Below are 24,305 nucleotides of genomic sequence, written 5' to 3' on the forward strand. Positions count from 1 at the left end.
CTCTCTCTCTCAGGTCACTTCTTGCTCTGTGATTCTCTCACTCTCTCTTTTTCACTCTCAAAAGATTTCTTTTCTCTCTCTCTGGTTTTTCCTCTTTCTCTCTTCTTTGTGGATCTGTCTCTAATCTCTCTATTTCTCTCTCTAATATGGTCATCATCTCTCTCTCTCGGTTTCTTCCTCTCTCTCTCTCTCTCTCTCTCTCTCTTTCTCCTCTTTTGTGGGCAGTCACATAGCTTGTCTCTCTCTCTCTCTCTTTCTTCTCTCTCTCTCTCTCTCGGCGGCTCTCTTCTCTCTCTCTCTCTCTTTCTCTCTCTCTCTCACTCTCTTACTCTCTCTCTTTCCTCTTTCTCAGTCACTGGTCAGTTTCTCTCCTCTCTCTCGGTTTCTCTCTCTCTCCTCTCTCTCTTTCTTCCTCTCTCTCTCTCGGTTTCTTCCTCTCTCTCTCTTTCTTCGCCTCTCTCTCTTTCTGCTCTCTCTCTCGGTTTCTTCCTCTCTCTCTCTTTCTTCCTCTCTCTCGGTTTCTCTCTCTCTCTCTGTGTCTTTCTCTCTCTCTCTCTCTCTTTCTCTCTCCTCTCTCTCGGTTTCTCTCTTCTCTCTCGGTTTTCTCCTCTCTCTCTTTCCTCCTCTCTCTCGGTTTCCTCTCTCTCTCGGTTTCCTCCCGTCCCTCGGTTTCCTCCTTTCTCAGTTTCTTCTCTCTCGGTTTCCTCCCCTCTCTTGCATTTCCTCCTCTCTCTCTTTCCTCCTCTCTCTTCGGTTTCTTCCTCTCTCTCGGGTTTCCTCCTCTCTCTCGGTTTCCTCCTCTCTCTCGGGTTTCCTCATCTCTCTTGGGTTTCCGCCTCTCTCTCGGGTTTCCGCCTCTCTCGGGTTTCTGCCTCTCTCTCGGGTTTCTGCTTCTCTCTTGGGTTTCTTCCTCTCTCTCGGTTTCCGCATCTCTCTCGGTTTCCTCCTCTCTCTCAGTCTTCCTCTCTCTCTCTCTTCTTTCTCTCGGTTCTCTCTCTCTCTCTCTCTCTTTCTTCTCTCTCTCTCTCTTTCTTCCTCTCTCTCGGTTTCTTCCTCTCTCTCGGTTTCTTCCTCTCTCTCGGTTTCTTCCTCTCTCGGTTTCTTCCTCTCTCTCGGTTTCTTCCTCTCTCTCTCTTTCTTCCTCCTCTCTCTCGGTTTCTTCCTCTCTCTTTGTTTCTTCCTCTCTCTTTGTTTCTTCCTCTCTCGGTTTCCTCCTCTCTCAGTTTCTGCCTCTCTCTCGGTTTCCTCCTCTCCCGGTTTCTTTCTCTCTCTCGGTTTCCTCCTCTCTCTCGGTTTTCTCCTCTCTCTCTTCTCTCTCTCTCTCTCCTCTTTCTTTCCTCTCTCTCGGTTTCCTCCTCTCTCTCGTATTTCCTCCTCTCTCTCGGTTTCCTCCTCTCCCTCGGTTTCCTCCTTTCTTAGTTTCTTCTCTCTCGGTTTCCTCCTCTCTCTCGCATTTCCTCCTCTCTCTCGCATTTCCTCCTCTCTCTCGGTTGCCTCCTCACTCAGTTTCCTCCTCGCTCAGTTTCTTCCTCTCTCTCGGTTTCCTCCTCTCTCGGTTTCTTCCTTCTCTCTCTCGGTTTCCTCCTCTCTCTCGGTTTCTTCCTCTCTCTCGGCTTCTTCCTCTCTCTCGGTTTCTTCCTCTCTCTCAGGTTTATTCCTCTCTCTCGGTTTCTTCCTCTCTCTCGGGTTTCCTCCTCTCTCTCGGTTTCTTCCTCTCTCTCGGGTTTCTTCCACTATCTCGGGTTTCTTCCTCTCTCTCGGTTTCCACCTCTCTCTCGGTTTCCTCCTCTCTCTCGGGTTTCCTCCTCTCTCTCGGGTTTCCTCCTCTCTCTCGGGTTTCCTCATCTCTCTAGGGTTTCCTCCTCTCTCTCGGGTTTCCTCATCTCTCTCGGGTTTCCTCTTCTCTCTCGGGTTTCCGCCTCTCTCTCGGGTTTCCGCCTCTCTCTCGGGTTTCCTCGTCTCTCTCGGGTTTCCGCCTCTCTCTCGGGTTTCCTCGTCTCTCTCGGGTTTCCGCCTCTCTCTCGGGTTTCCTCGTCTCTCTCGGGTTTCCGCCTCTCTCGGGTTTCCGCCTCTCTCGGGTTTCTGCTTCTCTCTTGGGTTTCTTCCTCTATCTCGGTTTCCTCCTCTCTCTCAGTCACCTCCTCTCTCTCGGTTTTCTCCTCTCTCAGTTTCTTCTTCTCTCTCGGTTACCTCCTCTCTCTTGGTTTCTTCCTCTCTCTCGGTTACCTCCTCTCTCTAGGTTTCTTCCTCTCCCTCGGTTCCCTCCTCTCTCACAGTTTCTTCCTCTCCCTCGGTTTCCTCCTCTCTCGGTTTTCTCCTCTCTCTCGGTTTCCTCCTCTCTCTCGGTTTCCTCCTCTCTCGGACCCTGCTCTCGAGCTTCCTGCCTTTCTAAGCACTTTTTCCTAGCCACTGCTTTTCTGCATTTCTTGCTCTTTGGGGTTTTAGGCTGGGTTTCTGTATAAGCATTTTGTGACAACTGCTGATGTAAAAAGGGCTTTATAAATTTGATTGATTGATTGATGGTAACACACAGTTGTTCTGTCTTTGTCTTGACAGGATTGTACCAGTGAGGGATGGTGGGAGGCAGACTACCCATGTGGATCTAACCATCCAGGAACCACCACATCACACAAAGCATGGTAAGCTCCGATATGAAGCCCTCTCTGTAATGTAGTGAATGGCAGACCTGGAAGAGCCCTCCACAAGGGCTTTGGTTTTCATTTGGATGTAGGATTACTGTGGTGTAGCTACACCTCCACTGGGCTGCCTGCTATCATTTCTAAATGAGTCCTGCAGTTGATCCAATAGGAGATGAATCAAACAGCCGCCCCCGTATCGTACCGTGGGCAGGCAGGAAACTCAATTAATCCACTTCCTGGCATCAGTACTCTACTCTGTCATGGACTCGCTCTATAGCAGGCAAAATACTTTGAGTGTTTGATTGAGCCTTGCAGTATGAGTTGGGTGAAAATGTGCACTTTTGGGATGATTTCATTGGTGCCATTGCGCCAGGCAGGCTCAAACAAGTGCAGCTGAAGTATTTGAATAAAAACCAATACTGTTTGAACCCAGGTATGGTTTGGTCTGTGGGAGTAGAACAGAGGGCTGGTCTACTGTAGCGGTACATCAGCAATCCAGGTAGACATGAATCCCCCTGCTCGTGATGATGGATCAGACTGATACATGTCGTTTGCCTGGCTGCCTCAAAGGCTTCTCTTCACCTGTTAGGAATCAGCTGCAGCTAGCGCTTCCCTCTTACAAGAGCCAGATAGAGCAAGGATTCAATCCAATGGCACCCTATACCCTATGTAGTGCACTACTTTTGACCAGAGTAGTGCTCTAAATAGGGAATAAGGTGCCATTTGCAAAGCAAGGCTCCATATTCTGCTGCTTGTGTGGCGTCTCTCCAATGACCTTGACTTTCCCTTGTTGTAGAGTGGGTCCGGAGACGTGTTCTTAAGTGTTGTGGTTACAGTATGGAGACAGGGCATTTTAAAATGGAGCTCTCTGTTAAATGAATCCCCCCGTGCTTGATTAATGGAGATGTATTGCTAATGTGCCTCTAATGGAAATTCTACAAAATATACCCACGTCTATGGATAGTGGTCTCTTGATTTGTGTTAATTGTTAAAGAGGGTCTTACTACAGCTTTAAAAGTTGATAGTGGATCTATTTTTATTGAGGGGAAATTCAACTTATTATATTTCCAAAAGTGAGTTTATTCACTTTAATATTCTCTAATGTAATATCACAAGAGCTTGTCTAGTAGGACTACACAGTATGCTGAGAAACCATACACATGTATAAATGAGAATATCATCCCTTTAGTGCTATAAGGCTCAGTCTCTCATCCCTCTCTTTGTGTGTTGTCTTGTTGCAGGTGGATGCGAGTGCTGCTTGCAGAATGAACCCGCTAGCTGCCCTGGGCATGGACCGTAGCAGCCTGATGAGGGAGAGCCTCCGTGTCCACGGAGGGATGGTCTACCCGGGCATCCGCACCTTGTCCGCCTCCGAAAAAGCCAGGGAGGGGGTCTCCTCCTTGCCCCTGGGCTACGACCTAGTCTACAAACCCGAAGGGTTGACCTTGGATGGCAGGAAGCCTGGTAACGGTTATGTGGGTCTGTATAAGAGCTCTCCCCCTGGGTTGCAGAGGCCTGGTGGAGGAGGGGAGGGCCTGGGAATGGAGCGGCGTGTGGGGCCTGGAGATAAACCCTCTGAGCTGGGCCTCAACGGCAGCAATGGCTTCCTGCGACTTCCCTGGGCAGTAAACCCGTACGCTGACCCCGGGCTGTACCCCTTCCTGGACTCCTCCAAATACGCAGCCCTCAACATGTACAAGGCCTCGTTCATGTCCCAGCCCTCACCCTACCTGCCCCAGCACCTGGCCTACCAGTCCCTGTGTGGAGGGGCGGGGGGTAGCGCTGCTGGGGCAGAGCGCCTCTTCTACATGCCCCCGTACCCCCCGGCCCCCATCTCCTCCCCCCTGGCCCCTCCTATGAGGATCCCCATGGCCACGGTGGTCCCCAACACCCTCTCCCCGATGCAGGGCCTGGGGCCCCGGATCCACCACGAGGCCTCCCCCTACGGTTCCCAGCTTCACCAGCAGCACCAGGCCCACCAGCAGTCCCAACCCCATCACCAGTCACATAGTGACAGGCAGCCCCAGTCCCAACCCCATCACCAGTCACATAGTGACAGGCAGCCCCAGTCCCAAAACCATCACCAGTCACATAGTGACAGGCAGCCCCAGTCCCAACCCCATCACCAGTCACATAGTGACAGGCAGCCCCAGTCCCAACCCCATCACCAGTCACATAGTGACAGGCAGCCCCAGTCCCAACCCCATCACCAGTCACATAGTGACAGGCAGCCCCAGTCCCAACCCCATCACCAGTCACATAGTGACAGGCAGCCCCAGTCCCAACCCCATCACCAGTCACATAGTGACAGGCAGCCCCAGTCCCAACCCCATCACCAGTCACATAGTGACAGGCAGCCCCAGTCCCAACCCCAGTCACATAGTGAAAGGCAGTCCCAGTCCCAACCCCATCACCAGTCACACAGTAGAGACAGGCAGCCCCAGTCCCATAGTGACAGGCAGCACAACAACAACAGCAGCAGTAGTAAGCTCAGCCGGACTTCCTCTAGTAAGAGCTCTGGCAGCAGCAGCATTCACAACAGTAGCAATATTACCAGTAGTAGCAGTAGTAGTGCTGGGACTGGCATTAGCAGCAGCCTACCAGTGGACTCCACCCAAGCACTTATAATGCAGTCCCCCCGCACAGCCCCCCACCCTCCCCAGACCTTAGTCCCTCCCCCCTCTCCTCTCATAGACAACAGCACTTTGGACATCCAGAAGTCACTGTTCAGAAGCCCTCCCTGCTCCTCCACCACCACCACCTCTTCCTCCCCATCGGTGTCCCATCCTTTCTACATGAGCAGCATGTCCTCTGAGCACCGCTCCCCGGTGAGGTCCGGCAGCAACACCCACAAAGCCAAAGAGCAGGGCAGCAGCTCAGAGCACAGGAATGTGGAGAGGAATGGGGAAAGGAAGCGGAGCCAGTCCCCTTTAAAGACTTTGTCCTCTGATAGACCAGCAGTACTACAGGCTCCTGCCAAAGACCCTGCGGACAAGCCTCTGGATCTGTCAGCCAAAATCCTGGAGTTGGAAGGCTCCCCAACGGATTCCCCCCAAAACTAGAGGCCTTGGCTAAGCTGGGCTACTCGCCCGCGGCTCGATACGGCTTACCCCCCAGCCGGGAGCTCCTGAAAGAGACCCTCTCCCCGTCAGGGGCTTCCTCCAAAACCTCTGAGAGGCCTGAGATCATTAGCACTTTACGCTCCCCTGGGTGGTGCCCAGCTCGACCCCGGTCCACGACAGCTCCAGCTCAGACACCAACCACAACAAAGACCCCTCCGTCATCAAACATAAAAACCTGGAGAACTTGTCTTCGCCGCAGCAGCGAAGCTCTTCCTGTCCCAGGATAGGTGAGGTCGATGGGGCTGTCACCCCAAGCCATGCCCCAGCTGTGGTAGCCCCTTCTGGGAGCCGACCGTCCTCTGCCTCCCCCTCTCCCAAGGTCAACGGTGATTGGCCAAGATCCTCCCCCAACTACTCTGAGACAGCCCTTCTTCCAACAGAGTGGGCAGCCATCCCTCTTCTGGGAAACCCCTGAAGAAACCAGAGGCTCAGGAGATGCCCTTCAAACCCCAGCAGCCGCCCCACTTAGACAACAGCCATCCGTCCGGCCACCCCCCTAGCCACCTCTACCTCCCCCAGAGTGACGGCTATCTGCCCCCTAGCCTAGGTTACGCTAACAGATACCTGCCCTTCTCGGTCCAGGAGAGCATGTCCCTGCCCCACATGTCCATGCCAGGCAAAGGCCCACTGTACCCCCACCCTGTTCTGCTGGGCAGCAGCAGCCTGTACCCACCCCGCCTGCCCCCAAACATGGCCTCCCGTACGGCATCCCCCCCAGCCACGGGGACTACCTGACCTTCCATGACTCCCAGGAGATGGTCCACCCCCTCATGTCCTCCCCCACACAAGGCCCAAGGAGAAGATTTGGCAGCACCACGAGGGCTCTGCCCCAGCCTACAAGACCCAGGCCCCAGACACTAAACACACCCGCAGGGGGGACAGAGAGACCGACAGGTCCACAGGCCTGGGCTCAAAGAGCCTCAACCACAAGCCCCTGGCGGGAGCTAGAGAGGAGATAGTCTGTATCGACTTAATCCAAGACGATGGGGACAGCGACTCTCCCCTGACCAAAGCTGTTTCTCCATGCGCTAAGAGAGGAGACCCTTCCAAACCTGTGGGTAGTGGGAGTATCGGGAGAAACGAGGGGAGAGAGGCAGAGCTCCAGCACATGCTCCGTACCGGCCAGGCTGTTGAACTCAGGCCAGGCCAGGCCCACAGGCAGGCAGAGCAGCAGCAACGCAGCCAGCTGTGGCTGGGCTTCCACCCTTCCTCCCTCTGTACCTCTCCCCCTCCCTCTCCCCCTGCCCTTTCCCCAGACATGAGGAGGACAGCCCCAGCCCTGCAGAAAGCAGCCCCATCTCTGACCTGCCAGAGGAGCAGACCCTTCGCTGCGCAAGGACTTCTGGAGACCGCACCTCTTGGGACCGTAGAGACCAATCTTTAGAGGGCCTTAAGAGCAGGGACTATACTTTTGAGGACCACACCTCTGTGGACCGTAGTTCTGGGGACCGCAGTTTCTGGGACCATACGCATGAGGACTGTACTTTTAAGGACCGCAGCTCTTGGGACCGTACACGTGTGGATCTTACATGTAGGGTTCCGCTCTTGCGAGGACCGCACCTCCGCAGACCACTCTCCTAGGGAACGCACCTTGAACGAATCTGGGTTTAGGAATGAAAGGACCATGGACCACTACTCGGACCTGGACAAGGACATGCACACGGACACAGAGTCCCACGAGGGTGAGGAGTACGACGACCAAGGCTGCCCCAGGGCCAGGAGGTCCAGCCTGGCCAAGCGCATCGCTAACTCCTCTGGCTACGTTGGTGACCGCATCAAGTGTGTCACCACCGAGCTGTACGCCGACTCCAGCAAGCTGAGCAGAGAGCAGCGGGCATTGCAGGTAATCTCCCAGAACACATACATACCTAACCCTTTTAAAGTCTTTAAAATCATCTCCTTTCCTGGTTCCTACAGCGAAGCAGTATGTTGGCTTTTGTTCCAACCCAGGAAAAATACACCTGATTGAAAATCAAGATTTGGGATTTGATAATGACTTTCATCTGGTGTTTTAGCAGTTTGGACCATAAGGAAGACTGATAGGATGGGTCTTTCTAAGATTTCAGCCAGTCAGGTTTCACTGGGCAGATCTAAAGGAGATGGTGGTCTATAGAAAGAAGTGGAGTTGGAAGTACTCTCTGCTCTGTATCAGCCCCCCTGCCCTGCCAAGCCCCGTCTCCACAAGCTCCAGTATAATTACTGTTGGCCGTTGCCTTGCCTGCCCTCTGTCTCCCTCCCTTCCTGCAATCCTCCCGCCTCCCTCACCCCGCCCACGCTATGAGCCCGTGGAGCTGCCCTCCACTGCGGTGGTGTTTTAGTTCGCAGAGAGAGCGAGTGAACACAACACACCGTGTGTGTGTGTGTTCCTGCGCTGCTCAGCCAGGCAGAAGCTAAGCTGCTGGCTGTGTGTGTGTGTGTGTGTGTGTGTGTGTGTGTGTGTGTGTGTGTGTGTGTGTGTGTGTGTGTGTGTGTGTGTGTGTGTGTGTGTGTGTGTGTGTGTGTGTGTGTGTGTGTGTGTGTGTGTGTGTGTGTGTGTGCCATGGCGGCCTGTCGGGCTCTTACAGCCCCGGGCTATTGTTAACCTGCAGGTGATGCCTGGGGATGGGGGGATAGGTGGTGCTGAAGGAGGGGAGGGATAGAAGTAGAGCAGCCAGCCCCCTCCCTTCTCCCAGTCCCCAAAAGGCTCCTCTGTCCTCAAATTATACTCTGATAACCTCCCCTCCCCCTCTCCCCCATCCTCCTCCTAGCTCTGTTGGCTGAGCGCTGGGGTGCAAAGACAGCCTGGCTCTCTCAGCTCTGCTCTAGTGGAATCCTGGCCAATTCCCAGTCCTTCTCCGACGGTGGAGATTAGCGCCCGCTAGCAGCCCAACCTCCGCTAAACCGACTCAACACAGCCATGCAACTAGAGCGGCTCTTGCCCCAACCCCAGCCTTATTCCTCAGCCTCATTCCCCAACCCCAGCTTTATTCCCCAGCCTCATTCCCCAACCCCAGCCTTATTCCCCAGTCTCATTCCCCAACCCCAGCCTTATTCCCCAGCCTCATTCCCCAACCCCAGGCTTAATTCCCAGCCTCATTCCCCAACCCCAGGCTTAATTCCCAGCCTCATTCCCCAACCCCAGTCTTATTCCCCATCCTCATTCCCCAGCCTCATTTCCCAACCCCAGCCTTATTCCCCAGCCTCATTCCCCAACCCCAGCCTTATTCCCCAGTCTCATTCCCCAACCCCAGGCTTATTCCCCAGCCTCATTCCCCAACCCCAGCCTTATTCCCCAGCCTCATTCCCCAAACCCCTGACTTATTCCCAGCCTTATTCCCCAGACTCATTCCCTAACCCCAGTCTTATTCCCCAGCCTCATTCCCCAACCCCAGCCTTATTCCCCAGTCTCATTCCCCAAACACCAGCCTCATTCCCCAACCCCAGCCTCATTCCCCAACCCCAGCCTCATTCCCCAAACCCCTGCCTTATTCCCAGCCTTATTCCCCAGCCTCATTCCCCAACCCCAGTCTTATTCCCCAGCCTCATTCCCCAACCCCAGGCTTATTCCCCAGTCTCATTCCCCGAACACCAGACTCATTCCCCAAACGCAGCCTTATTCCCAGCCCTATTCCCCAGCCTCATTCCCCAACCCTAGCCTTATTCCCAGTCTCATTCCCCAACCCCAGCCTTATTCCCAGTCTCATTCCCTAACCCCAGTCTTATTCCCCAGCCTCATTCCCCAACCCCAGCCTTATTCCCAGTCTCATTCCCCAACCCCAGTTTTATTCCCCAGCCTCATACCCCAACCCCAGTCTTATTCCCAGTCTCATTCCCCAACCCCAGTCTTATTCCCAGTCTTATTCCCCAGCATCATTCCCCAACCCCAGTCTTATTCCCCAGCCTCATTCCCCAACCCCAGTCTTATTCCCAGTCTCATTCCCCAACCCCAGTCGTATTCCCAGTTTTATTCCCCAGCCTCATTCCCCAACCCCAGTCTTAATCCCAGTCTCATTCCCCAACCCCAGTCTTATTCCCAGTCTCATTCCCCAACCCCAGTCTTATTCCCAGCCTCATTCCCCAACCCCAGTCTTATTCCCCGTCTCATTCCCCAACCCCAGTCTTATTCCCAGTCTTATTCCCCAGCCTCATTCCCCAACCCCAGTCTTATTCCCAGTCTCATTCCCCAACCCCAGTCTTATTCCCAGTCTTATTCCCCAACCCCAGTCTTATTCCCAGCCTCATTCCCCAACCCCAGTCTTATTCCCAGTCTCATTCCCCAACCCCAGTCTTATTCACAGTCTTATTCCCCAGCCTCAGCCTCTGCTGCCTGGTCATTGATTTACCACTGAATTAATGTTTTTTATATGGGAGCCCAACAGGGAGGTTTCTATGACGCCCAAGATTGTGTGCTCCAGTGTTCATGTCTTTCTAGATTGGCATTTGGCTGCCAGAAACCCTGTTGTATTGAATTTGATCTATAGGCTATTATAAATTGGGTGGTTTGAGCCCTGAATGCTGATTGGATGACAGCCGTATACCACAGGTATGGCAAAAATGGTATTTTTACTGCTCTAATTACGTTGGTAACCAGTTTATAATAGCAATAAGGCACCTCAGAGGTTTGTGGTTTATGGCCAATATACCACGGTTAAGGGCTGTGTCCAGGCACTCCGTGTTGCGTCGTGCTTAAGAACAGCCCTTAGCTGTGGTATATAGACCATATAGCACACCAGCGTAGGCCTTATTGCTTAATTCACACCTCTGTTTACCTTGCTACTCTGACTTTTTTATTAAATCAATTCATATGCATAACTGTGTGATGTTAATAGGATGGGTTTTAATATTAATGAATGTCAGTTGTTTTCTATATCACTGAAATGACAGTTGTATGACTGAAATGACTGGCCAAAAATATTGAGCACACGTTTAATTCAATTACTTAGATGGAAGGCTTAACACAAGAGGACAGTAAATTAAGTCAACCTGCTGCTTACTGTGAGGTCAGTTCATTTACACTTCTTATTCCAAAATTTGACAAATTATTATTTTCATTTTGGTTTTTGCGGTTTCAGGAGCGTAGTAGAAGAATCAGGCTTTTCTGTCGTTGTTTTTGTGTGTTTCTGTTAGACAGCCAGTCAGGAGTAAAAGTGGACAAGAGGCATGGAGTTCTGTTACCAGACCATAACTGTTTTATTGATGTCAATGTTGTTAGCTGTTGTTGAGGTGACCTCACTGTAAAGCATGAACGGCTACAGAGAGAGTCAACAGAGAGTCTAAAATGGCTTCCTTTCCTTGTCCTCTCTCCTTCCTCAATCTGCACTAATCTGATCTCACAACAAGTTGACAGGTGAAGGTTAGGCTACATAACAAACAGCTCTCCAGAGGCTGGCGTTCACCCTGTCAGCTCTTGCATCCACGTCAGTGCAGATGACGGAAAGGAGACCATAACTAAAGGGAGGAAATAAGGGAAGGAAGAAGGAAGTCACTTTGGCCTTTGGGGACGCAGACCCTTAGTAGAGGAGCAGGGAAAGAGGCCTCGTGCAGAGAGAGAGAGAGAGAGAAAGAGAGAGAGAAAGAGAGAGAGAGAGAGAAAAAGAGAGCAGCGCAGGGTCGGTCTCATGACTGTGTGTGTGTGTGTGTGTGTGTCTGTAGCGTGCTATGCTGCGCTTCTCTGAGCTGGAACTGAAGGAGAAGGAGGGAGGAGGGGCAGCGGTGGACTTGGCAGACAGCCAGCACGAGCGGAGAGAGGGAGATGGAGGAGAGGACAGGGCACGCTGCCAAGGCCCAGCCAGAACGGGGCCAGGGGCCTCAGCCCTCACAGACGAGGCTGAGAAGGACGGTAAGAGGAGCCCGGAGCGCTCCACACACACACACACACACACCTACCTACCTCAAAGAGCTGCTGCGTACTTCCTCCCTGCCTAGGGACAGCCCCAGAGCTGTAACACGGTGCAGCAGCTCGTAACCAGCGGATACGGGGAGGTAAACACATCCGCCCGACCTGCCGAGCCTCCCCCTCTCTTTCCCTTCCTCATGAGGGCTGACGGAGGGGTTTTTCTCTCTCTATTGTAACAAAACAGCCTTCATATTTAACCCTTCCCTGTCCTTCCTCCATAACAGGAGCTGCTTTGCATATGAAGCCACACCATTAGAATGCGTGGGAGAGGAATTTGGAGTCTATATTAGGGGAAGATATTTCAACACGCTGTGTGTTATAGCTCTTACGGCATAGTGCAGGGCATACAGCTGTTATGACATAGTGCAGGGCATATAGCTGTTATGACATAGTGCAGGTCATATAGCTGTTATGACATAGTGCATGGCATATAGCTGTTATGACATAGTCCAGGTCATATAGCTGTTATGACATAGTGCAGGGCATATAGCTGTTATGACATAGTGCAGGGCATATAGCTGTTATGACATAGTGCAGGTCATATAGCTGTTATGACATAGTGCAGGGCATATAGCTGTTATGACATAGTGCAGGTCATATAGCTGTTATGACATAGTGCAGGGCATATAGCTGTTTTGACATAGTGCAGGGCATATAGCTGTTATGACATAGTGCAGGGCATATAGCTGTTATGACATAGTGCAGGTCATATAGCTGTTTTGACATAGTGCAGGGCATATAGCTGTTTTGACATAGTGCAGGTCATATAGCTGTTATGACATAGTGCAGGTCATATAGCTGTTATGACATAGTGCAGGGCATATAGCTGTTTTGACATAGTGCAGGTCATATAGCTGTTTTGACATAGTGCAGGTCATATAGCTGTTATGACATAGTGCAGGTCATATAGCTGTTATGGCATAGTGCAGGTCATATTACGGCATAGTGCAGGTCATATAGCTGTTATGACATAGTGCAGGTCATATAGCTGTTACGACATAGTGCATGGCATATAGCTGTTATGACATAGTGCAGGTCATATAGCTGTTATGACATAGTGCAGGTCATATAGCTGTTACGACATAGTGCATGGCATATAGCTGTTATGACATAGTGCAGGGCATATAGCTGTTATGACATAGTGCAGGGCATATAGCTCTTACGGCATAGTGCAGGGCATATAGCTCTTACGGCATAGTGCAGGTCATATAGCTGTTATGACATAGTGCAGGGCATATAGCTGTTATGACATAGTGCAGGGCATATAGCTGTTATGACATATAGTGCAGGTCATATAGCTGTTATGACATATAGTGCAGGTCATATAGCTGTTATGAAATAGTGCAGGGCATATAGCTGTTATGACATAGTGCAGGGCATATAGCTGTTATGACATAGTGCAGGGCATATAGCTGTTATGACATAGTGCAGGGAATATAGCTGTTATGACATAGTGCAGGGCATATAGCTCTTACGGCATAGTGCAGGGCATATAGCTCTTACGGCATAGTGCAGGGCATACAGCTGTTATGACATAGTGCAGGGCATATAGCTGTTATGACATAGTGCAGGGCATATAGCTGTTATGACATAGTGCAGGGCATATAGCTCTTACGGCATAGTGCAGGGCATATAGCTCTTACGGCATAGTGCATGGCATATAGCTGTTATGACATAGTGCAGGGCATATAGCTGTTATGACATAGTGCAGGGCATATAGCTCTTACGGCATAGTGCAGGGCATATAGCTCTTACGGCATAGTGCAGGTCATATAGCTGTTATGACATAGTGCAGGGCATATAGCTGTTATGACATAGTGCAGGTCATATAGCTGTTATGACATAGTACAGGGCATATAGCTGTTATGACATATAGTGCAGGTCATATAGCTGTTATGAAATAGTGCAGGGCATATAGCTGTTATGACATAGTGCAGGGCATATAGCTGTTATGACATAGTGCAGGGCATATAGCTGTTATGACATAGTGCAGGGCATATAGCTCTTACGGCATAGTCCAGGTCATATAGCTGTTATGACATAGTGCAGGGCATATAGCTGTTATGACATAGTGCAGGGTATATAGCTGTTAAGACATAGTGCAGGGCATATAGCTGTTATGACATAGTGCAGGGCATATAGCTGTAATGGCATAGTGCAGGGCATATAGCTGTAATGGCATAGTGCAGGGCATATATCTGTTATGACATATAGTGCAGGGCATATAGCTGTTATGACATATAGTGCAGGTCATATAGCTGTTATGACATAGTGCAGGTCATATAGCTGTTACGACTTAGTGCATGGCATATAGCTGTTATGACATAGTGCATGGCATATAGCTGTTATGACATAGTGCAGGGCATATAGCTGTTATGACATAGTGCAGGGCATATAGCTCTTATGGCATAGTGCAGGGCATATAGCTGTTATGACATAGTGCAGGGCATATAGCTGTTATGACATAGTGCAGGGCATATAGCTGTTATGACATATAGTGCAGGGCATATAGCTGTTATGACATAGTGCAGGGCATATAGCTGTTATGACATAGTGCAGGGCATATAGCTGTTATGACATAGTGCAGGGCATATAGCTCTTACGGCATAGTGCAGGGCATATAGCTCTTACGGCATAGTGCAGGGCATACAGCTGTTATGACATAGTGCAGGGCATATAGCTGTTATGACATAGTCCAGGTCATATAGCTGTTATGACATAGTGCAGGGCATATAGCTGTTTTGACATATTGCAGGGCATATAGCTGTTATGACATAGTGCAGGGCATATAGCTGTTATGGCATAGTGCAGGGCATATAGCTGTTTTGACATAGTGCAGGGCATATAGCTGTTTTGACATAGTGCAGGTCATATAGCTGTTATGACATAGTGCAGGGCATATAGCTGTTTTGACATAGTGCAGGTCATATAGCAGTTTTGACATAGTGCAGGGCAAATAGCTGTTTTGACATAGTGCAGGTCATATAGCTGTTATGACATAGTGCAGGTCATATAGCTCTTACGGCATAGTGCAGGTCATATAGCTGTTATGACATAGTGCAGGTCATATAGCTGTTACGACATAGTGCATGGCATATAGCTGTTATGACATAGTGCAGGTCATATAGCTGTTATGACATAGTGCAGGTCATATAGCTGTTACGACATAGTGCATGGCATATAGCTGTTATGACATAGTGCAGGGCATATAGCTGTTATGGCATAGTGCAGGGCATATAGCTCTTACGGCATAGTGCAGGGCATATAGCTCTTACGGCATAGTGCAGGTCATATAGCTGTTATGATATAGTGCAGGGCATATAGCTGTTATGACATAGTGCAGGGCATATAGCTGTTATGACATATAGTGCAGGTCATATAGCTGTTATGACATATAGTGCAGGGCATATAGCTGTTATGACATATTGCAGGGCATATAGCTGTTATGACATAGTGCAGGGCATATAGCTGTTATGACATAGTGCAGGGCATATAGTGGCATAGTGCAGGTCATATAGCTGTTATGACATAGTGCAGGGCATATAGCTGTTATGACATAGTGCAGGGCATATAGCTGTTATGACATAGTGCAGGGCATATAGCTGTTATGACATAGTGCAGGGCATATAGCTCTTACGGCATAGTACAGGTCATATAGCTGTTAAGACATAGTGCAGGGCATATAGCTGTTATGACATAGTGCAGGGAATATAGCTGTTATGACATAGTGCAGGGCATATAGCTGTTATGACATAGTGCAGGGCATATAGCTGTTATGACATAGTGCAGGTCATATAGCTGTTATGACATAGTGCAGGGCATATAGCTGTTATGACATAGCTGCATAGTGCAGGTCATATAGCTGTTATGACATAGTGCAGGTCATATAGCTGTTATGACATAGTGCAGGGCATATAGCTGTTATGACATAGTGCAGGGCATATAGCTGTTATGACATAGTGCAGGGCATATAGCTGTTATGACATAGCTGCATAGGGCATATAGCTGTTATGGCATAGTGCAGGGCATATAGCTGTAATGGCATAGTGCAGGGCATATAGCTGTTATGACATATAGTGCAGGGCATATAGCTGTTATGACATATAGTGCAGGGCATATAGCTGTTATGACATAGTGCAGGGCATATAGCTGTTATGACATATAGTGCAGGGCATATAGCTGTTATGACATATAGTGCAGGTCATATAGCTGTTATGACATAGTGCAGGGCATATAGCTGTTATGACATAGTGCAGGGCATATAGCTGTTATGACATATAGTGCAGGGCATATAGCTGTTATGACATAGTGCAGGGCATATAGCTGTTATGACATATAGCATAGTGCTGTTATGACATAGTGCAGGGCATATAGCTGTTATGACATAGTGCAGGGCATATAGCTGTTATGACATAGTGCAGGGCATATAGCTGTTATGACATATAGTGCAGGGCATATAGCTGTTATGACATAGTGCAGGGCATATAGCTGTTATGACATAGTGCAGGGCATATAGCTGTTATGACATAGTGCAGGGCATATAGCTCTTACGGCATAGTGCAGGGCATATAGCTCTTACGGCATAGTGCAGGGCATACAGCTGTTATGACATAGTGCAGGGCATATAGCTGTTATGACATAGTCCAGGTCATATAGCTGTTATGACATAGTGCAGGGCATATAGCTGTTTTGACATATTGCAGGGCATATAGCTGTTATGACATAGTGCAGGGCATATAGCTGTTATGGCATAGTGCAGGGCATATAGCTGTTTTGACATAGTGCAGGGCATATAGCTGTTTTGACATAGTGCAGGTCATATAGCTGTTATGACATAGTGCAGGGCATATAGCTGTTTTGACATAGTGCAGGTCATATAGCAGTTTTGACATAGTGCAGGGCAAATAGCTGTTTTGACATAGTGCAGGTCATATAGCTGTTATGACATAGTGCAGGTCATATAGCTCTTACGGCATAGTGCAGGTCATATAGCTGTTATGACATAGTGCAGGTCATATAGCTGTTACGACATAGTGCATGGCATATAGCTGTTATGACATAGTGCAGGTCATATAGCTGTTATGACATAGTGCAGGTCATATAGCTGTTACGACATAGTGCATGGCATATAGCTGTTATGACATAGTGCAGGGCATATAGCTGTTATGGCATAGTGCAGGGCATATAGCTCTTACGGCATAGTGCAGGGCATATAGCTCTTACGGCATAGTGCAGGTCATATAGCTGTTATGATATAGTGCAGGGCATATAGCTGTTATGACATAGTGCAGGGCATATAGCTGTTATGACATATAGTGCAGGTCATATAGCTGTTATGACATATAGTGCAGGGCATATAGCTGTTATGACATATTGCAGGGCATATAGCTGTTATGACATAGTGCAGGGCATATAGCTGTTATGACATAGTGCAGGGCATATAGCTCTTACGGCATAGTGCAGGTCATATAGCTGTTATGACATAGTGCAGGGCATATAGCTGTTATGACATAGTGCAGGGCATATAGCTGTTATGACATAGTGCAGGGCATATAGCTCTTACGGCATAGTACAGGTCATATAGCTGTTAAGACATAGTGCAGGGCATATAGCTGTTATGACATAGTGCAGGGAATATAGCTGTTATGACATAGTGCAGGGCATATAGCTGTTATGACATAGTGCAGGGCATATAGCTCTTACGGCATAGTGCAGGTCATATAGCTGTTATGACATAGTGCAGGGCATATAGCTGTTATGACATAGTGCAGGGCATATAGCTGTTATGACATAGTGCAGGTCATATAGCTGTTATGACATAGTGCAGGGCATATAGCTGTTATGACATAGTGCAGGGCATATAGCTGTTATGACATAGTGCAGGGCATATAGCTGTTATGACATAGTGCAGGGCATATAGCTGTTATGGCATAGTGCAGGGCATATAGCTGTAATGGCATAGTGCAGGGCATATAGCTGTTATGACATATAGTGCAGGGCATATAGCTGTTATGACATATAGTGCAGGGCATATAGCTGTTATGACATAGTGCAGGGCATATAGCTGTTATGACATATAGTGCAGGGCATATAGCTGTTATGACATATAGTGCAGGTCATATAGCTGTTATGACATAGTGCAGGGCATATAGCTGTTATGACATAGTGCAGGGCATATAGCTGTTATGACATATAGTGCAGGGCATATAGCTGTTATGACATAGTGCAGGGCATATAGCTGTTATGACATAGTGCAGGGCATATAGCTGTTATGACATATAGTGCAGGGCATATAGCTGTTATGACATATAGTGCAAGTCATATAGCTGTTATGACATAGTGCAGGGCATATAGCTGTTATGACATAGTGCAGGGCATATAGCTGTTATGACATAGTGCAGGGCATATAGCTGTTATGGCATAGTGCAGGGTATATAGCTGTTATGACATAGTGCAGGGCATATAGCTGTTATGGCATAGTGCAGGGCATATAGCTGTTATGGCATAGTGCAGGGCATATAGTTGTTATGACATAGTGCACGGCATATCAAATCAAATCAAATGTATTGATATAGCCCTTCGTACATCAGCTGATATCTCAAAGTGCTGTACAGAAACCCAGCCTAAAACCCCAAACAGCAAGCAATGCAGGTGTAGAAGCACGGTGGCTAGGAAAAACTCCCTAGAAAGGCCTAAACCTAGGAAGAAACCTAGAGATGAACCAGGCTATGTGGGGGGGACAGTCCTCTTCTGGCTGTGCCAGGTGGAGATTATAACAGAACATGGCCAAGATGTTCAAATGTTCATAAATGACCAGCATGGTCGAATAATAATGCAGAACAGTTGAAACTGGAGCAGCAGCACGGTCAGGTGGACTGGGGACAGCAAGGAGTCGTCATGTCAGGTAGTCCTGGGACATGGTCCTAGGGCTCAGGTCAGTTGAAACTGGAGCAGCAGCATGGCCAGGTGGACTGGGGACAGCAAGGAGTCATCATGTCAGGTAGTTCTGGTGCATGGTCCTAGGGCTCAGGTCCTCCGAGAGAGAGAAAGAAAGAGATAAGGAGAGAATTAAGAACACACACTTAGATTCACACAGGACACCGAATAGGACAGGAGAAGTACTCCAGATATAACAAACTTACCCTAGCCCCCCGACACATAAACTACTGCAGCATAAATACTGGAGGCTGAGACAGGAGGGGTCAGGAGACACTGTGGCCCCATCCGAGGACACCCCCGGACAGGGCCAAACAGGAAGGATATAACCCCACCCACTTTGCCAAAGCACAGCCCCCACACCACTATACCACATATAGCTGTTATGGCATAGTGCAGGTCATATAGCTGTTATGACATAGTGCAGGGCATATAGCTGTTATGGCATAGTGCAGGGCATATAGCTGTTATGAAATAGTGCAGGGCATATAGCTGTTATGACATAGTGCAGGGCATATAGCTGTTATGGCATAGTGCAGGGCATATAGCTGTTATGACATAGTGCAGGGCATATAGCTGTTATGACATAGTGCAGGGCATATAGCTGTTATGACATAGTGCAGGGCATATAGCTGTTATGACATAGTGCAGGGCATATAGCTGTTATGGCATAGTGCAGGGCATATAGCTGTTTTGACATAGTGCAGGGCATATAGCTGTTATGACATAGTGCAGGGCATATAGCTGTTATGACATAGTGCAGGGCATATAGCTGTTATGACACAGTGCAGGGCATATAGATGTTATGACATAGTGCAGGGCATATAGCTGTTATGGCATAGTGCAGGTATATATATATATATATATATATATATATATATATATATATATATATATATATATATATATATATATATATATATATATTACAGTGGGGCAAAAAAGTATTTAGTCAGCCACCAGTTGTGCAAGTTCTCCCACTTAAAAAGATGAGAGGCCTGTAATTTTCATCATAGATACACTGGCAATGACAAAGGTCAAACGTTTTCTGGAAGTCTTCACAAGGTTTTCACACACTGTTGCTGGTATTTTGGCCCATTCCTCCATGCAGATCTCCTCTAGAGCAGTGATGTTTTGGGGCTGTTGCTGGGCAACACGGACTTTCAACTCCCTCCAAAGATGTTCTATGGGGTTGAGATCTGGAGACTGGCTAGGCCACTCCAGGACCTTGAAATGCTTCTTACGAAGCCACTCCTTCGTTGCCCGGGCAGTGTGTTTGGGATCATTGTCATGCTGAAAGACCCAGCCACGTTTCATCTTCAATGCCCTTGCTGATGGAAGGAGGTTTTCACTCAAAATCTCACGATACATGGCCCCATTCATTCTTTCCTTTAAACGGATCAGTCGTCCTGGTCCCTTTGCAGAAAAACAGCCCCAAAGCATGATGTTTCCACCCCCATGCTTCACAGTAGGTATGCTGTTCTTTGGATGCAACTCAGCATTCTTTGTCCTCCAAACACGACGAGTTGAGTTTTTACCAAAAAGTTCTATTTTGGTTTCATCTGACCATATGACATTCTCCCAATCTTCTTCTGGATCATCCAAATGCTCTCGAGCAAACTTCAGACGGGCCTGGACATGTACTGCCTTAAGCAGGGGGACACGTCTGGCACTGCAGGATTTGAGACCCTGGCAGCGTAGTGTGTTACTGATGGTAGGCTTTGTTACTTTGGTCCCAGCTCTCTGCAGGTCATTCACTAGGACCCCCGTGTGGTTCTGGGATTTTTGCTCACCGTTCTTGTGATCATTTTGAACCCACGGGGTGAGATCCTGCGTGGAGCCCCAGATCGAGGGAGATTATCAGTTGTCTTGTATGTCTTCCATTTTCTAATAATTGCTCCCACAGTTGATTTCTTCAAACCAAGCTGCTTACCTATTGCAAATTCAGTCTTCCCAGCCTGGTACAGGTCTACAATTTTGTTTCTGGTGTCCTTTGACAGCTCTTTGGTCTTGGCCATTTGGAGTGTGACTGTTTGAGGTTGTGGATAGGTGTCTTGTATACTGATAACAAGTTCAAACAGGTGCCATTAATACAGGTAACGAGTGGAGGACAGAGGAGCCTATTAAAGAAGAAGTTATAGGTTTGTGAGAGCCAGAAATCTTGCTTGTTTGTAGGTGACCAAATACTTATTTTCCACCATAATTTGCAAATAAATAAATAAAAAATCCTACAATGTCATTTTCTGGATTTTTTCTTTTTTTTTGTCTGTCATAGTTGAAGTGTACCTATGATGAAAATTACAGGCCTCTCTCATCTTTTTAAGTGGGAGAACTTGCACAATTGGTGGCTGACTAAATAGTTTTTTGCCCCACTGTAGGTGTTATCGCATAGTGCACGGCATGGGTGAACTTCCTCTCTGGATGTTTTGGAAACTAGTGGACATCGCACGCAGTGGCACGCGTTGACAACACACCACCTTTGGTGGCGTGTTGCCATGGCGCAGACGCTGTCATTATGGGGTGCGCGCTGTGCCGAGCGGAGTGGCGTGAGTCATATGATGCTGTTTGCCAGATGGAGCGATATTTGGGGCGCTGGCAGGACAGGACCTGGGGGGGATGGGTGTGTGTCCCAGAGCAGGGCCAGTACAACGGCAGCCCTGTGAGGCAGCACAGCATGTAGCCAGGGTCTGGGCTACAGCCAGAGAAAGAGAGAGAGAAAGCGAGTGGAAAGATAGAAGGGGAAAAAGAAAGAGTGGGCGATGGAGAGCAGACACCCACACCAGCTGCCTTTGATCCAAGCGGCTGCTTTAGAGCCTGGAGACATTCTCAAGGAGCCTTTTACAGCCCCGGACATGCAGAGGAGGGAGGGAGGTCTGGAAAAGTGAGAGAGGACAGAGGGAAAGAGAGGGCAGAGAGAAAGGGAGAGAGCTGGAAGCAGCAGTGGGTGGGAATAGGGGGCAGAGCTGGAAGCAGCAGTGGGTGGGAATAGGGGGCAGAGCTGGAAGCAGCAGTGGGTGGGAATAGGGGGCAGAGCTGGAAGCAGCAGTGGGTGGGAATAGGGGGCAGAGCTGGAAGACAGCCCGAGCTGATGTTTGAAGCTAATTTGAGCCCAGGGAGTTGGAAAGACCCAGTCTCTCTCTCTCTCTCTCTCTGCCCCTCTCTCTCTCTGCCCCTCTCTCTCTCTGCCTCTCTCTCTCTCTCTGCCTCTCTCTCTCTCTCGCTGCCTCTCTCTCTCTCGCTGCCTCTCTCTCTCTCGCTGCCCCTCTCTCTCTCGCTGCCTCTCTCTCTCTCGCTGCCCCTCTCTCTCTCTCTGCCCCTCTCTCTCTCTCTGCCCCTCTCTCTCTCTGCCTCTCTCTCTCTCTCTCTCTCTCTGCCTCTCTCTCTCTCTGCCTCTCTCTCTCTCTCTGCCTCTCTCTCTCTCTCTGCCTCTCTCTCTCTCGCTGCCTCTCTCTCTCTCGCTGCCTCTCTCTCTCTCGCTGCCTCTCTCTCTCTCTCTGCCCCTCTCTCTCTCTCTGCCCCTCTCTCGCTCTCTCTGCCTCTCTCACTCTCTCTGCCTCTCTCTCTCTCTCTGCCTCTCTCTCTCTCTGGCTGCCTCTCTCTCTCTCTCGCTGCCTCTCTCTCTCTCTCGCTGCCTCTCTCTCTCTCTCGCTGCCTCTCTCTCTCTCGCTGCCTCTCTCTCTCTCTGCCCCTCTCTCGCTCTCTCTGCCTCTCTCGCTCTCTCTGCCTCTCTCGCTCTCTCTGCCTCTCTCTCTCTCTCTCTCTCTCTCCTCTCTCTCTCTCGCTGCCTCTCTCTCTCTCGCTGCCTCTCTCTCTCTCGCTGCCTCTCTCTCTCGCTGCCTCTCTCTCTCGCTGCCTCTCTCTCTCTCGCTGCCTCTCTCTCTCTCGCTGCCTCTCTCTCTCTCGCTGCCTCTCTCTCTCTCGCTGCCTCTCTCTCTCTCGCTGCCTCTCTCTCTCTCGCTGCCTCTCTCTCTCTCGCTGCCTCTCTTGCTGCCTCTGTGTGTGGGAAGAGCATGGTGGGCCTCGACCAAACATAGGGGTGGCTGCTGGGCTGGTGAGTGGCTGCTGTTTATGTGGGGAGTATTTTCTACCTCGTCTTGAGCCTGGACCAGCGGTCATCATTTTAAACTGATTTAGTTTGATGAGAGTGCTGTGGTTTCTCCAGTGCTGCTCAGTGTATTTGATTATCCCCCTTCTGTGTGTGTGTGTGCAGGTGTGCAGCTGACGTGCCCCAACAACAGAGTGCCTGTTCTCAAGCGATGCCCACACACCGAGGGCCTCCCTCCCAGAGAGAGGGAGCATGCTGGCCCCGACCTGGGGGAGAGGAAGAGGGGGATGATGCTGGAGAAAGAGGAGAGGGTGTGTGTGCTCCCACGGGAGCGATCTGCCAGCCTGCCCACGGCCCCAGTGGAAAGGCTGGCCCAGAAGGATGCCAACCCTGGCATCATGCCCACCATGCCAGCCTCCATGCCCACCGCGGTGCCTGGCAGGAAACACGCATATGCCCTGGAACCGTGCCAGCCACTCCAGGCCGACAGCCAGGGGAAAGAGCGGGAGGAAAATGAGAGAGAAGAGGAGAAGGAGGAGACGATGTATGTTCCAGCCAAAAGAGCCAGGCTAACCAACGGTAAGGGCCCTCGTCATGGATCTATTTACCTCTCCATTATTCTTCCCTTCCTCTTTCTCTCCCTCCTTCCTCATCCCTCACTCAGTGACAAGAGAATCCCCCCATCCTGTCTGTCATCACTCTCTCCCCGGCCTGGATTCATCTGCTTACATGTGGCTGGGCTCTCTCACTCCCTCTCTCACTCCCTCTCTCACTCCTTCTCTCTCTCCCTCCTTCTCTCCCTCCATCTCTCGCCCCCTCTCTCCGTCCAATTCATCTCTCTCCCTCAATCTCTCTCCTTCCATCTCCTCTCTCTCCCTCCATCTCTCTCCCTCTCTCTCCTTCCATCTCCTCTCTCTCCCTCCTCTCTCTCTCTCCTTCTCTCTCTCTCTCTCACTCCTTCTCTCCCTCTCTCACTCCTTCGCTCCCTCTCTCACTCCTTCTCTCCCTCTCTCACTCCTTCTCTCACTCCTTCTCTCCCTCTCTCACTCCTTCTCTCACTCCTTCTCTCACTCCCTCTCTCTCTCACTCCTTCTATCCCTCTCTTACTCCTTCTCTCCCTCTCTCACTCCTTCTCTCACTCCCTCTCTCTCTCACTCCTTCTCTCCCTCTCTCACTCCTTCTCTCACTCCTCTCCCTCTCTCACTCCTTCTCTCCCTCTCTCACTCCTTCTCTCCCTCTCTCACTCCTTCTCTCCCTCTCTCCCGCTCTCCCTCTCTCACTCCTTCTCTCCCTCTCTCACTCCTTCTCTCACTCCCTCTCTCTCTCACTCCTTCTCTCCCTCTCTCACTCCTTCTCTCACTCCCTCTCTCTCTCACTCCTTCTCTCCCTCTCTCACTCCTTCTCTCCCTCTCTCACTCCTTCTCTCCCTCTCTCACTCCTTCTCTCACTCCCTCTCTCTCTCACTCCTTCTCTCCCTCTCTCACTCCTTCTCTCACTCCCTCTCTCTCTCTCACTCCTTCTCTCCCTCTCTCACTCCCTCTCTCACTCCTTCTCTCCCTCTCTCACTCCTTCTCTCCCTCTCACTCCTTCTCTCCCTCTCTCACTCCTTCTCTCACTCCCTCTCTCTCTCACTCCTTCTCTCCCTCTCTCACTCCTTCTCTCTCTCCCTCTCTCTCTCACTCCTTCTC

The 24,305-nt window shown here is 49.8% G+C and overlaps 1 pseudogene; it reads left to right on the forward strand.

Annotated features, from left to right (window-relative positions):
* LOC124010732 overlaps positions 1 to 24,305 on the forward strand; it is a 109,792-nt pseudogene that overhangs the window by 15,442 nt on the left and 70,045 nt on the right.

The sequence above is a fragment of the Oncorhynchus gorbuscha genome, linkage group LG23 (genome assembly GCF_021184085.1).
Source record: "Oncorhynchus gorbuscha isolate QuinsamMale2020 ecotype Even-year linkage group LG23, OgorEven_v1.0, whole genome shotgun sequence".
NCBI lineage: Eukaryota > Metazoa > Chordata > Actinopteri > Salmoniformes > Salmonidae > Oncorhynchus > Oncorhynchus gorbuscha.